This window comes from Neodiprion fabricii, chromosome 1 (genome assembly GCF_021155785.1).
Source record: "Neodiprion fabricii isolate iyNeoFabr1 chromosome 1, iyNeoFabr1.1, whole genome shotgun sequence".
Lineage (NCBI taxonomy): Eukaryota > Metazoa > Arthropoda > Insecta > Hymenoptera > Diprionidae > Neodiprion > Neodiprion fabricii.
Genome location: NC_060239.1, coordinates 15,870,446 through 15,883,551, shown reverse-complemented (window position 1 = coordinate 15,883,551; position 13,106 = coordinate 15,870,446).

Here is a 13,106-nt window from a genome sequence, read left to right as displayed (position 1 = left end):
TCATTGCAATGTAGGTATATGGGGTAGTCCACCACTCCTGAAACGAAATCTTGTAAACCAATTCTCCTATAGATTGAGCAGTCTAAAATGTGCATTACTCTAGATTTCTTGTGGGCATTTTGCGGAGATGAGGGATTTTCACGTGTTTATACAGGCTACATGATGTACGAAAAGACTGATCTGGACAAATCCATATAAATACAATTCTATATTGACAGAATTATAACAGATGAATTTAAAAGCTGGGCAAAAGAAATCCACGAAGTTTTTCCTACTGAATCCATAGCAACGTATTACATCCCTTATGCAAAAGTACAAGAACATCGTATCTGTGCATCCGGAAAGCTCTGGGAACATTTCCACTACACCAAAACTTTATTGCATAAGAGTGGCCTGTTACGCAATAAGCGCAAAGATAAATACACCAAACCCGAAGTAAACGTCGAAGAAACATGCGAAATTACAGGTGCTTTGATTTAAATAATAATTAATTTTTTGCACCATTACTGACATAATTTTTCTGTGTGAGTGATACGTCTAGATGTATTTTATAAATTGTTGTAGATGAGGATAATGATAAACTTAGCTGGCTGAAAACTTATATTGAACCGTGGGGTCACGTGGTGGAATATTGGGACAAAACTTATCACATCAGAAGGCGCAATTTAATCAAAGATAATACATCCGTTGCGGATTATATGAAAACGTACCGCTGCTTGCGGCAAGAGCTGGGAGCTGAATTAGTATGAATCAATTGGAAAGCCAAAACGTTAATCCGATTTATATCTATTACATTACGCAAAGATCTATATATATATATATATATATATATACACCTATATTTTATCTATATATATATATGTAAGTTTGTGGCCTGTTTACCCAAACTTATCCATGAAAAACAACAAACACGCTGAACGGGTTACTGAAAGGATAACCAAGAGTGACCATCGCGGAGTCATCGCCTCGGGAGAGAGGGGAGTGATTGACAGACGCTCGAGACATCCACTAGCGTCATAGTGAATGCTCTGCAAATTATATTGTAAATTATTCTTTTTCATCACTGTTAACTAAGCCTACATTCCCGATCGTCAAAACCGACATTGTTGTTGATTTAGGTGACTATAAGTGTTATAATTATTTTTGTTATTATTTATGTAATTATTTGTGATTGGTGTTAATATAATGTTCTAGTATCGTTTCTACATCAACCCAAGTCGTTGAGACTCAGGAATTATTATTTCCGCAACCCTTTTAAGTTATAAGAGTCACGCTATATATATATATATATATATATATATATATATATATATATATATATCTATGAACTGCACACATAACAACTATAAATATCGAATGAGTTTTTAGATACATCGTGATTTTGAAAAACTTTATCCTGGAAAAAGTGATTCGCTGCTCAACAGACGGGATGCTATTCGCACACGGCTTTCTAAATTATCACAGGGTCCCCGCAAACCGAAAGGTTTGGATAACGAACTGCTGGTTAATAAACTGAAAACGTTGAGTCCTGGTAAGTAATGTATCTAAATGGTACGTGGACAGTGAAATTAGTCAAGTGTGGAATTAAAAGTCTGTATAGAATCACTATACGATGCAGGTGTATACACATACATAGGTATAATAAGCGGGGAATTTCACTTCAAATCGTCGAAGAAATGACCTGGTATATCTTTTATATCGATTCACACTCTTTTTTACATGAAATGTATAATATAAAACCATTAGATACGTATTTTGGTGTTCGTCTGAATTTTCTTTTTCAATTTGGAAGGTCGTTTTAGCGTGGAATTCGCCAAATAGCATATTATTATAAATATTTGCAGAGCATCAAGATGCCGTGATATTATACCTTCTACCAACATTGGTTAAAGCGACACAAATTAAATACCAGCCAGTGACCAAGAAATGAAAAATCGCGGATTCAGAAAGCAGTTGCAACAGCGTAGGAAAAGGACGAGACAAAAAACCGTCAACCTTGGAGTCACAGGAAGCATTTGTTTTACATGTCTATGTAAGTATATTGCTGCGCACGAAAGGGTACATTCCAACAACGTCATGGCACAAGCATTTGTGATGTTTACCGGGACATGGAATGTTACTGAATTTACACACGAGTGCTTCTTATGAATTTGGCTATAATGTGTGTGTAACTCACAAATTTGAGGCAGTTGATTTTTACATGTCATTTATAAGTAATGATTACCTTGATTATTAATTTTCATTTATAACGGGTTACAGAATGCTGCGTCCATCGAGCCGGCAATAGCCAATAAAAAGGCACAGCCACTACAGCAAAGACTAACGGCGCAACCCCACATAGTGCTTGTCGGACCGCTGGATAATATTCAAGCCAGCTATGTAGTGGTAGATGATGTCAGGTACACGACGACGTCTCCGCTGAGGGCACTAGATCTTACCTTTAAAACATTTTACGCTACTGATTGCCAGTATCCAATCCATGCGTTTCACATTTGGCTCTTCATTCAAAAGGTAGCATATGACATCACAAACACGGGTGACAAATTTGGTACCAATATAAATATCCTCATTGGAGAAGTGCTCTCTTATAATCACGCCCCCTAGATTAACATACCGTAATGTCGTGCTTTGTGTGCCAGTGTATATTTCCTAGTAACTCCGAACTACTTCGGCACATAAGACTGTGACGGGTTTTGAGTCCGCACTAATAATGTGGGGGGGGGGGGGAGACAATTAGAGACGGGGCGGATAGAATAGGTAAAACTTGGTGTATATATTTGTGAGGGTGGGGGCTTGACTTAAAACTAATAAAGGTACAGAGGGGTTGTAGACGTCAACGGGGGCTGATCACGCCTCAGCCCTTAGCGCTGCTTAATACTAACTTACAGATACGCGCGGGGGGGGGGGGGGGGGGGAGAGTGTGTAGGGTGACGGGGAATGTGAGGTAGGAAGGGTTGGTATTGCGAGAGGAGGAGCAGATCGGCTGTAGATTGCAGGCTAACCTGGTGTCGTCGGCGTGTGTGTGTGTGTATCGGTGTGTAGCGGAGTGTAACTGGGTCTCTCTGGTTCTCTCTCCTGGTGTCGTCGGCGTGTGTGTAACGGGGTGTATCGGTGTGTGTGGTTATGGGTCTCTCTCGTTCTTTCTCTCTCTCTCTCTCTCTCTCTCTCTCTCTCTCTCTCTCGCTCGTCCTCTTGGCTTCTCGTGGTTGCTGCTTTGAAGGCCGTGATCGTATTGCTCCTGGCGCTCGGCTCTGCCGAGCGTCGGTGGGCTTCGGTTACCTTCGGGTCTTTCCCGACGGGACGGGACTCACCCGTTCGGCTCTTCCCCGCGGGTTTGGGGTTTGTTATGACTTGCACTCTAGGTGCAACGTCACAAGACTTTCACATCCAGCGTCCACTGTATTTAGATGTAACGAAGATTCTTGTCAGCGTGGTTTTTCTTTATTTAATTCATTCCGTAAACACAGACATAGAACACATTTTTTGGCAAGTACGCCTTCCTCATCTGTAACAGTGCGCAATAACTTTCCTTCAGTCAGTAGCCTAAAAGGTACGATCGATCAATATAACGATTCAATTTCCACATCAAAGATTGATTCAAAAAATTTGAACTTCCAGTCACAGTGTGCGTCGAACGAATTAGGTGATGATAGTATTGCGGAGGTATTGCATGCGTTAGACAATTCAGACTGTTCATCCAGAACGTCTGATGATGAAGAACCCGATTTGATAGTACCTTCAAATTCTGTCACTCCTAGTATATCTACGGACACACTCACAGAGAAATTATATAAATATTTAATGGAACAAGCAAGTCATTTCGTAAGCAAGTTATACAATTTGTCCGATTTACCAAGAAAGAGAGTACAGTTCATAGTAGAGGAAGTCACTAACCTAGCCGATGGAAGTGCTGCATATGTGGTACGAGACCATGTACTAAGTCGTTTGAAAGCTCTGAATGAAAATCCTGAAAATTTATCCGAAATAACTGCTTTGTTCGATAAACTGGCAAATCCATTCAAAAATTTCGAAACTGAGTACTTTCGTTTCAAATACTTTATTTCATCTGGAAACTTAATTCTACCGGAACAAGTTCTACTTGGTCAAAGAAATGAATATAGAGAAGAGAACGGTGTACAAAAATTGGTACATATTCCTGTCACTGCCGAGTTCGTACCCATTCACCAAGTATTCAAAAAGTTTTTTGAGATGCCAAACGTGTTTCGGGACACGGTGAATTACCTTCAACGTCTTCACGAAAATTCGGACATAATTTCAAATTTTGTGCAAGGCTCATTTTGAAAAGAGAAAATGTCAGCATTTGAAAATAAAATTGTTTTACCTCTGTTCCTATACTTTGATGATTATGAAAATAACAATCCTCTCGGGAGCCATGCTGGGATAGGAAAGTGTGGTGCTGTGTATCTGAGTATACCTTGTTTGCCAGCTGAATATCAATCGAAACTTGAAAATATTTTCTTATTCATTCTATTCAATACCATTGACAGAAAAGTGTTCAAAAACAAAACAATTTTTTCTCGAGCTATTGATGAACTTAAATTTCTTAGAGCGCAGGGTATAACGGTGTTTACTCCAATTGGAAATATACACATGTACTTTGAATTGGCATTAATATTAGGTGACAATCTTGGTATGCATGGGATGTTGGGCTTCGTGGAGTGCTTCCGAGCGAACTTTCCGTGTAGGTTTTGTTTGGTTCATAGAGATCAAATCAACAGCACTTTTGATGAACGATCCTGCGCCTTGCGAGATATTTGTAATTATGAGTATGGTTTGACATTAAATGATGTAAGTCGTACAGGAATCGTGGAGGAATGTGTTTTTCACGAACTAGGTAATTTTCATTCAACTCGCAAAAGATCTGTAGATCCAATGCATGATCTTGGTGAAGGTATATGTCCACGTGACGTTTCAAAGGTATTACATTACTTCGTATGTGTTGTCAAATTATTTACCTTGGAAGAACTCCATTCGAGAATTAATGGATTCCATTATAGTTTTCACGACAAGTCAAACAAACCACCTTAAATTACTCTCGCACGTTTGAAGAGCGGTTCTTTGCCGATGAGTTCTTCAGAAATGTTCATCTTTATTCGAAATTTACCACTTATTATCGGTGATTTAGTTCCGGAAGGAAATATACACTGGCAAATAATCATACAATTAAAAGCCATAATTGAAATTATTTTGAGCAAAGCACACCAACCGACAACACACGATTATTTGGAAACATTGATCACCGAATATTTGAGACTAGTTTCCGAATTGTTTCCGAATTCTCTGACACCAAAACACCACTTCCTACTTCATTACCCTCGGATTAATGCTCAAATGGGTCCATTATGGAAACTGGCTTCAATGCGGTACGAAAGTAAGCATAGAGAGGGAAAAATCACATCTCACGTTTCGATCAGTCGGGTTGATGTTTGTAGAACCATAGCTATTAAACATCAACTTCAACTAAATCATCGGTTAATGAATTATGTTCCCTACGCTGAATATGCCCATGGCCTGACGCAGAATGTCCTTTTGACCAAGTTGCCCAACTATGCAGATTTTTGTCCCGCATTGCCATTAAATATCAGTCAAGATGTGAATGTTACCGAATGGATAGAATTTTCAGGCCAACGGTTAAAGACTAATTCGGTATTAGTGAGCGCTTCCAAAACTGGTCCGAAATTTTGTATTATTAAAACTATTTTCCTGGAAAAAGAAAATCAAGTTGTTCCGGTGCACAGTGGTCCGAAAGCCCGAATTCTTGGCCAAAACTAATAACTCAAATATTTCTCAGTGAAAATTGCTAGTATTACTATACCTATAGTTTTTTGGCTTGCTGGTTTCGAAAATGAATGCAAAAATGCGAAATTCAAAATGGCGGCCCCAAAATGGCGGATGTTTTTCGCGAAAAATGATACCAATTCGCTGAAATTCATACTAGTAATGTTTTTGGGGTCGCTGATTCCGAAAAAAAAAACAAAAATGCAAAATTCAAAATGGCGGCCCCAAAATGGCGGATGTTTTTCGCGAAAAATGATACCAATTCGCTGAAATTCATACTAGTAATGTTTTTGGGGTCGCTGATTCCGAAAAAAAAAACAAAAATGCAAAATTCAAAATGGCGGCCCCAAAATGGCGGATGTTTTTCGCGAAAAATGATACCAATTCGCTGAAATTCATACTAGTAATGTTTTTGGGGTCGCTGATTCCGAAAACGAATGCAAAAATGCGAAATTAAAAATGGTGGACCGAAAATGGCGGGAACATTCCGTGAAAAATGATACAACTTTGTTAAAAGTGATATTTTGTAAATTAATTTCTTTAATTCTTACAGATTTTTTTTTTATAAAACAAAATAACTTAATTTTTAAAGATACATACTAATCGCTATCTGAATACTCATCATCGACGTCATTTTGATGAATGACGTTGTCTGCGTCGCCTTCTTCAAAACTAAACTTTTCATAACTTAGAAGCGCGATCGCTTCAGGAAACAAACTTTTTCCCATTTTGGGATGTGCCTTTCGCAAACTCGAAATAAGCGGGTCTGAAGAAGCTAGAAGTCGGAGAAATATATCTTCAATATTTTTTTCTCTCGAGCATTTTCGTGAGTAACGTTCACGGTAATTCCGTACGTCTTTATTTCGCGACTCCTGAGCTTCTTCAGAGAGCTGTCCTATTGGCAAAATGGCTAATTCGACAATCCGTGGGCCATGCATAAGTACCTTATGTACAGTTGTGGACATACAATACCATGGGTATAATTCAACGAATCGATCAGCAGTCTCGTTGCAATATTTTTCAAACGAATCTACTTTGACGTTAAACCCGCATGAAATAACTTGCAAAATTACGTGAAATCTTTTCACTAACTCAGCATCGACCCCAAGAATGCGAGCAGACGTTTCAGTGTTTTCAAAAAAACGCCGAGCCGTATTGCCGTCATTTGAGTTGCCCATGCCTTGCTTTGGTTGATCTATGAGGAGGTGCAGTTCGTCTTTGAATGCTTTCTGGATGGAATTTTTACGTTCTTTCAAAGCATTTTTAGCTTCTTTACCACGAGACTGCCATTTTTCGGTTTTTAGTTTATATCCAACATGCAGTAAACATTCGAAAAATCGTATCCAACAATGCAAAGTTGATATTCCGTGTATCAATTTCGAATCATCGACTCTTATTTGTCGCATAGCCTGCAGGTCGTTAAAATGTTTCGACGTTGCATTGCAAATGTAACATCTCATTGAGGACTTCGTACCAGTTACAGTATTGCAAACCTTTCCATCAATCATCGTAAAAGTTAATTTGCAACTCACTTTACAATCTTTGCCGTCAATTGTCGTCTGCAAAGGTTCAAGTGTTGCAATTTGATCGTCAATGACGCGCTTTTCCTCGATTATTGATTTTTCCGTTTCGGGTTTGAATTGAAGCCTAATCGGTCGACAATACCATGGAGAAGAAGGCCTAGGGTTTTTCCAAATTACAATTTCTGAATTTTCATCTCCGTCGTGGCCGATAAGTTGTAAGGGAACGAGGGAAGTCAGGAGAACAATCGAATCGGAGCTACCTTCGTCCGAAAATTTTTGTTTGTATTCCTTTTGTCCAGAACTTCCGTCGAACTCCCACTTAACAACGAGTATCAAATTTTGCAATACACTGCCGCTCATTAAATCCAAAACATCGTTTTCAAGTTCCAAAATTCGTTTGCTTGTGTGGTGGAGAAGAGATTGTAATTTAACTTCAGCGCAGATTTCAGAAATAGAAATATCTGGTGGATAACAAAGTTTTTTGACCTCCAAAACGGAATTGTAACTTGGAAAAACTCTACTATTGCATAATTGTGTAGTATGCCTGATATTCATGTACTGCGACTTAGTTAAATTTGAATCAAGAACGAGGGCTAAAGCAGTGTTTGGGGACATTTGTTTTTCCGTTTTAGAGGCCTTTTGCATGGCAGATATGTACTTTACTGCTCGCGTGGGAGATTTGGAGGTTACATCGTCGATGACTCTAGCTGCTGAGACAGCTCCAGATTCGCGAAGACTCATTTTGGCAGCGTAGGAGAGCTCGCCCGCGCTGTAACTCTCACGCAATTTCTGCGTTTTTCTCCGTTTGGAACGGTCGCTCGATTCGGAAAAAGAAATTTGCGGACGCCCACCACTGTGTCTTGGTTTTGTAGAATCCTCACTTTCATTTGCAGTTGCTTCTTGATCCAGAAAGGTGACCTATTTTTGTGAATAATTAAATTAGTTACTTCATATGCTGTTACACTTAGGTACATTACTTTGTATATAATCAATATTTACCGTAACGCTTATCGACTGATCCAACCAGCTTTTGTTATTTTTCAGAAAACGATCCTTAATGCGGCAAGCATTTTGCCATTTTATTTTGAAATTGCAAATAACTTTTTTTAACGCCTGTCGCGAACGATCTTCGATGCGAAAAAAATGTGGTGCTTTATTGAGCAGTTTAACGCCCAAATTTTCGATAAGATCATCGAGATTTTCGTCCCATTCCTCATGCACGGCATCAAACAGTTGCTGTCGTGTCCACTGCACAACCTCCATCTTGGATCCTATCATTGAAAATGCAAATATTTTACTTACTTTTAATAATTTATAAATTAGAATTATTCACTTTCGTGATAATATTCAGTAGTGCGAGTCCAATGAAATTCAAATTGGACACTATGTACATTACATCAGATACATTTGTAACAGTCCTCAGGTATATGTAAACAAAAGAAAAAGTCGGCATCGCCGCGCTACACTAATCCCACGAGGCGGGACACGAGGCTCCGACCGAGTCGACAAAACACTGCTTCAGAGAATGCTTATTTTTGACCAATGGAGCAAAAACGAGCAGGCGATGCCAACGGTTTCACATTCTCTATACTTTTTCACACTAGGAATCGTTGAGATCTCCGCAGGATCTCCGGGGATCATAACTAATTCTCTACAGATAGTAATGCAATTCAATGAAATAGGTTATTTTGCAGCACTCGTATTGCATCATTAATATCATCGCCATAAATTCCGAAACTTGGTTCTTTCACAAAATTTATGTAATTCACTTACCTTGAGGAATAATATCCATTTTGGTTGACTCGATTTTGATGCAAATTGAAAAAACTATAGCCTTTCTTATCCCGCGCTCGAAAGCGTGCACACACCACAGTCCCGCGCGAGTCTTGACAAAGGTCACTTTCGAGGGTTTACCACAGGCCATAGAATGAATATAAACATCTGTCGTTTTGGATTTCAAAGCTCTAATGCTTTCTATTGACAAATATGTGAAGCTTTACCTCGGATGATAACTTTCGGTTTTGGGGGTTTTGGCCAGGAATTCGGGCTTTCGGACCACTGTGCGGTGGCTAAAACTTTAGAACAATGCTTTTTCGATGTACATTATCAAGCCTATAAGGCCATACCTACAGATGAAGATTCATGGTGTTGTACTACATGGTCACAGTTTCGGTATGCATTTCGAATATCGCATATAGTTGCGACAAATAATGGCAGTTCCTATGTTATAAAGAACTGGTATTAGTTTTTAAAAATAGTATAAGTATTGCAAACACGTACCTGCATAGTATATATACACATACAGCTTGTTCAATAGATAATGGTTCTATTTTGGACGCATCGGACTTTTTTATAAATAAATAGAACCCTACGCCAAAAAAATTGTATTTTGATCTCTGCCTTCACTTCCTCAAATTTATATAAGAGAAAATATAACATTCTTAAGGCATATGTAATTACAAGTTTTGTTTTTGTCTGCGACGATAACGCTTGCGATTGGAAACACGTCAAGAAATAAATTTTCTAACTAAATATTTGCTGATATATGTTTCAATTGAAACTTCTGATGATTATGAAATATACATCAATCGAATATTTGTTTAGACTTGGATGACTAAATTTTGAATAATATGAATAGTGAAAAATGGTAATTACTAGACCGATTAATAATATCTATTCGAAGAATATCAATCATCACTCTACGTATATGAGGAACTACTCCACATACATATAGCAAATCTTACTATCACCAGAAATGTGTTGCCTCATATATTAATGACGTAGATATTTCCATGCAACGTAAAGTATATTTACAAGGTGTGGGTACGGATAGTTCACCGTTGGAAGGCAATTGCTGCAAGTGAGAGACGTATTAAGTCACATACTTATATACTGTGTAATGACATACACTACTGCGAAGTATATCCTATTAAACCAGTGAATGATGCTAATCAAATATGTGACCATTCCCTCACAGTTCTACATCTCGGTAAAGTACGCATTGTACACTTTCAGATACTCATTCAAGTGATGTCTGATGTCTTGCAATGCATCGTTTGCCATACATATAAGGACAATCCGCTAAAACCTTGATGGAAATATGGCTGCGCGTGTATGTCATATGTTACCAGAATATTTATGTGTCCCTCAACTGCCATAAAAATTTGGGTAATGAAAACCTTGATTTCGGGCTTACAATACCCGAAAATCGAACTCAATTTCTCTCAGTGTCTCTCTCTCTATCTTGCAGTTGGTCTGCGTGAGCCACTTGCGCTCGTACCTTATTCTCTACTATTTCTTATCTTGTCAATTTCTATTTCTTATTGCAAGTAACTTCGCGACTGATTGACTCTTACTTACGCATTGTTAGTGACTATTGCTTTATTTTATTATCTCTATCTTCTAGAATACCTAAATATCTAATATCGCTGTATAGTAGCGTGTTCTGTTGAGTTATCAATTCTAACCTTAGCTATTGGGCATTACTGTTTTGTTATACTTTTTCTGATTAATTCATAACTGTTCCCTTACCTACTATCTTTGATTAATTTATCTTAGTGAGTGTACCGCGTGAGCGATCTCACATCGCCGCGCGGTCTCGCTCGTCGTTCTTTAGACTTCGGAGTATTGCGCCGTATCCAATAACATCTTTTTCATTATTTTCTCCGCTAGTACCGCTGATCGTAGTTGTCCGTAGTCTCTTTGGTTTGTCGTATGTTGCGTATTAATTCTCTTGAGTATTATTTGTCTTAATTCCGAAATTGTCTTTCATCGTACCGAATATTATCTCCCTTCCTAATTTGTAATGATTCTCTACTTGAATTTACCTCGTTATTAATGATTCCCTGCCTCTGTCATATCTCTGATAATTCTGATAATGTGATAACTATTACAATTTTTGTATTTCGCATGTTCCTCATAATCGCTTCTCATATTTTATGGTTTGCTTGATCAATGCTTAATTTCAGTACCGTATATCTTTCTCTGTTCTGCATATTCATTATGAAACCGTGTTAATTGTAATCTCGAATTATAGTATCGCGAGCCTACGCATATCTCTCGTTTATTCTGAAATCGTTCTGTTATTTGTAAAATCTCTCGCTTAACTTTTCTCCGGCTGTAAATTAATTATGTCATCTATCTTAATTGTATCTCAATCTCTTTAGTTAATTGCTTGTTATTAGGATTTATCGTTTCTTAGCCAATATATTCAATACTATTTCTGCTTCACCTGTTTCTTATTTTATCTATTGGATATAACCCCTCCCCTCTACCATTATCTTGTCTACACTGAGCAAGCTGTGCAAAACCGTCGTAGAACCTGATCTTGTCTTTATCTATGTCTTTTTCTCTAATTATCTATTTTCTGACGCATGTGCGTCTGGCGCCCAACAATCATATCTTTTTCTCTTATTATCTCCGAATATCTCATTATTCAGGTTGGTAACTGCGCCGTAGGGTGACCAATCTAATCTCACTTATTCTTCAACCCTTACACACAAAATTAATAATATTGGTTACGATACATAAATTATACATTAATATAGTAGAACATAAATGGAAGTAATTAAATTGAATAATTTGATGATAAACAAAGTTATCAATTTCAATATATCATTCTCCTCAATAAATGGGTGATTTATTTTAAAAATTGAAAACATTAAATTATATAATCAATTATTAATTTATCTGTATGTTTTCTCTGAACTTTTCAATAAGTCTCAATCCATTGTATAGATGTTCCAATGTTCCTGGTATCGGACGAGGTGCTGCAGGTTTAGTCGGACGTTCCGATTTCTTTTGCAGATGACGTAAGGGGGGAGGGGGGAGGGTAATTCAGATGTGGAAGGGACAGGGTCAGGGGGGTAAGTATGAACGGGTGGGGGTGTAATGCAGGGGCGCGCAGCGGCAGGAAGCGAAGGGTCGAGGCGGCAAACGGTGATACTTATTTTCAAATTTTTAAAAGCATGATGGATCATTCTGCGTACCGCGCTTCATTCTAATTTGTCGAGTCCGCAACCCATCAATGGTATCGAGACGGATGTTACGCCATCCTCTTACAAGGTTTTCCTAAAGTTAACCAAGGTGTTGAAGAAAACGTTGGGCAAAGGTTTGTCACTGTATTTGGGCTGCGTGACTAGGTTATAGATTTTCCGGTTTCCATGTGCCACAGAAATAACGTCGGTCACAGTCGGGTCGAATTCTTTAAGTTGTTCGAGGTTTATGAATTTACGTTCTGTCACTTTGAAGTTTTCCTTTTGACAGTTGGCAGTCAGCCGATATGCAATGAGCCTAGTTATCCTTTTGCTGTAAAAGGTCAGCTTTTATTTCTTTGATATGTCGAATACGCATGGAAGGAAAAGTTTCGCTTTCTATGAGGAAATTGCTATAAGAAGGGCCCGGTAAATCAGTGGCTGGACAAAAGTCATCAGTTCCGGATTCAGTTTCTGGGATCTGTAACTTATCCGAGCCAAGGGAAGAATCTGAAAAATAGGTCAGTTGTGGTCTTCTATGAGGCGCAGGATTTGTTGAAGAATTTGTATCTCGATGGCGTTTAGTTTGGCGATGTACTGGGATCGGTGCCGGGGTAACGAGGGAGAGTTCAAGGAGTAACGGAGTTTCTTTATCGCTGAACTCATCGTCGGAGAGATCAGAGGAATCAGAGGAATCAGAGGAGTATATCATCTTAGAGGGTTGTGAGATATGAGGGTGTTTCAGCGAAGCTGGGTTGTTGGACTCGTCTGTGGTCTGTCGACGGCGTCTGGAGTACTAATGAGTCTTTTT